Consider the following 3332-nt stretch of genomic DNA (forward strand, 5'->3'; position numbering starts at 1 on the left):
AAGTATCAGGTCTTCATGAAATCACAACATAAATGCTTACCATACAACATTTCTTATCATTGTTCAGCTGGTTCAGTAATCTTGGAGAGCCCTTTCCTGCCTGTGGAGGAGGGAGACAATGTGACTCTGCACTGCCAAAAGAAGAAAAGTCCCTCTGACCTCATAGCTGATTTCTATAAAGATGACCTCCGCATCAAGACTGGCTATAAAGGAAGCATGACCCTCTACAATGTTTCCACATCAGACGAAGGACTCTACAAGTGTAACATCTCTGGAGCTGGACAATCACCAGAGAGCCGACTGCTTGTCAGAGGTCAGACATAACAGAGTTTCAAAACTGAGCGAGGTCCCTGAATAGTTTTTTGCAAAATCTGCGTGTATTTTGTTACTGATTTGTAAGTCTGTACTTCTTCTTTTCAGAACCTCATGAAGAAACTCATCCTCATAGTGAAGATGAAACTCATACTCACTCCCTTAATCTCCTCATCCTGCTTTTACCACTGCCCGTGCTGCTGTTGGTGTTGGGAGTAATCCACTGCAGGAAACACAAAGGCACAGAGGACAAAACTGAAGGAAGCGCCTCCAGAGGTAATGGTTCACTGATGCACTATTGGTTTAAAGATGTGTTAAACAAAGGTTAACTATAAAGAGGGCCTTTCACAGTTTTCGCAGGTTTTGTGGCCACCATAGTTTCTTCTTCACACTTGGTTGAGCGAAGGGGTTTCATTTGGTAGCTGTCTGCAACCTAAAGGTACAATATGTAATTTCTGCCACTGAGGGTTATCTTACATCAAAACAATAACAGAAGATGAAGTTGATGTTGTGAAGTGGTGTGTTATCATGGGAGTTGTTGTCTTCACCACCTTTGTTGTCATTGCAGTCAACTTCGACCCTACATATCCTTAATAACATCTTGTATAGCTACAATACAAGAATGCGATTTAGAAATCAATAAAATAAATAATAATAATTAATTTGTTTCCAAAACAGAATCAGAACTGTCCAAAGCAAGAATCAAGTCATGTCTACCAGAAGAGAGTGCTGTGTATTCTTCAGTCTACTATACTGCAGGTAAGGCTATGGCTGATACGGCATCTCTTTGCTCACAGAAATTGTTGTATTTATGGTGTTCCTGCCCCCGGGAAGCAATAACTTGCACTTCCTGTTTTCCAACGAAATGTTTAGCATTGTAGAGATTAGAAGAATAAACACAGCAGAGTACAGTGGGAAAGATGAGCTTCAGATGCTACATCTGTGGCAGTTTGGAGGTCTAAACAAGTTGATCATTATTTAGTCCTTACCCCTTTACCTGGATGCAGCTGATTTATACTATATACTATGTCAGTTTACCTCCATGGATTTTTTTTACCAACCCTTTCTACAGATTATCCTATATTATTTCCTGTATAGGAATTAATGTTTTTTGTGAGCAAAAAAAGCTAAAGAAGATAAGAGGTCAAATTGCAAGATTTCTCATAGTATTTGTACCTTCTTGCAGGAAATGTGTCTTACAGGCCAGTGAGAGGACATCAGGAAAGAGGCAGCCACAGAGTGATGTTACAGTAACGCAGTACATTTGTACTTTTTCACATTGTTGTAAAAAGTTTTGATTTCATCGAAAGTTTTGTTTTGTTGTCCGTCCTTCAACCTTTTTGATCAAATATCTGGCAACTTTAATGCATAAATTAAAAAGTAAAAACAGGTGGATGGAAACACACTGCAATTGACCTGAGTTGAGAATTAAATTACAGTGTTAATTTCCCATGTGTTTACTGTGGTTGAAACTTATCGTGTGGTTCATCGTCCTCCTCAGTCTGTATCTGGCGTCTCTGTCTGTCACGTCATAAGTGTGTATTTTCAACCGTGAGCAGGTTAAAAGAGTGGAACAGTTAAACCACAATGTTCTATCTGATCTGTTCACACGTCTGAAGACTCTGTTTATGATAACAGCTGCCTGAGTATACTCACTGTGGTCAGCAACCAACATGATGCCGTTAACAGCAGTTTGACCTGAAGCAGATACACAGAGCTTACAGACACATTATTATTTCAGTTTATGATATTATTATTATTATTATTATTGTTATTATTATTTTATGAATGTTCAGTTAGTGGCAAAGTGAAGGGTTACCAATTTAATATTTTTGTACATATTGAGTCTGAATAAGGAGAAAAAAATGATTTGATGGAAGAAAATCTGCAATTTATTATTATTACGATACCACAGTGGTTTCTGTTCATTTTTGTTTTAATTTGTGATAGCAGAATACAGTCAATACCCAACCCATAACCTTAGCAAATTCTGTATTAGTGGTGAGGTTTTTCATTTGAAATAAGATGGTGGAAACACAGATGTTGTGAATGGTGATACCGCCCACCTGTGGTCAAAAATGGAAACTACATCTATGATTAAAAACATATCAACTCACCCACCCGTGGTACAGATGGTATTGTTTTTTGTTTCTTCTTTTCTTTATTTCTGCATATTTCTTTTACTTCTTTATTGTTTTGTTTTTTAGGTGTGGTCTTATTTTATATTACTGTGTGTTTCAAAGTTCTCTATGAATGAAATTAGTATTATATAATAAATGTGTTTGTAAAGTAACTTTCCAGTTGATCCAAAACGATGCAGCACAAGTACTGACAGGAAAATCGATCCTGCATTAGCTCCTCTGCACTGGATCCCTGTAAAATTCACAATACAATTCAAAGAGCAAGTGTTTAGGACTTTGTCGCATATAGCGGTGTAGTATAATAATCACAACTCACTCTCTTCACCCTCACTCTATCTTGAGCCAGTGTTTGGTTTGCCTCTTCTTGGCTACTGTAGAAACATATAGAAACATTCCTATATTCAGATGATTGTAAACTAATGAAAACTTTATATTATTTTCCATTTCTGCAAATAGCTCCTCCTAAATGTTATACAGTGGACCTTTGAAATCATCCCCCTCAGCTACAAAGCTCCTCATGTCAGGCAACATCACATCTTAAAGATCTCATATTACCCTGTTACCTTTCCATTATTCACTGAGCTCCTCCTCTCCCTCTCTATCTGTAGACATTAATGCACATTAGTGTTACTAACCTAGCTTCAACCCTGTTCCCAGTTTTCGTTTGCAGGTTCCCATGGATCATAGTTGTGCCTACTGCCGCGGTCTTGATGTTTATTATTATTACTGTTTATTGCTATTATTTTTATTGTTATTGTTTATATTGTTGTTGCTGTGTATCTTTCTCTTTCTCTACCCCCCTCTCTCTCTAACTCCTACTGGTTGAGGCAGTATAAAACATCAGCTCGAAGTGCAATCATTCCAATACCATCCGAGTGT

General features: G+C 37.6%; 1 protein-coding gene across 1 annotated transcript in view; it reads right to left on the reverse strand.

Annotated features, from left to right (window-relative positions):
- LOC118337932 (low affinity immunoglobulin gamma Fc region receptor III-like) overlaps nucleotides 1-3332 on the reverse strand; it is a 19393-nt gene that overhangs the window by 10677 nt on the left and 5384 nt on the right. The gene's annotated exons all lie outside the window — the stretch shown is intronic.

This window comes from Morone saxatilis, unplaced genomic scaffold, assembly GCF_004916995.1.
Source record: "Morone saxatilis isolate NCDOM2014 unplaced genomic scaffold, NCSU_SB_2.0 Contig4, whole genome shotgun sequence".
Classification (NCBI taxonomy): Eukaryota; Metazoa; Chordata; class Actinopteri; family Moronidae; genus Morone; species Morone saxatilis.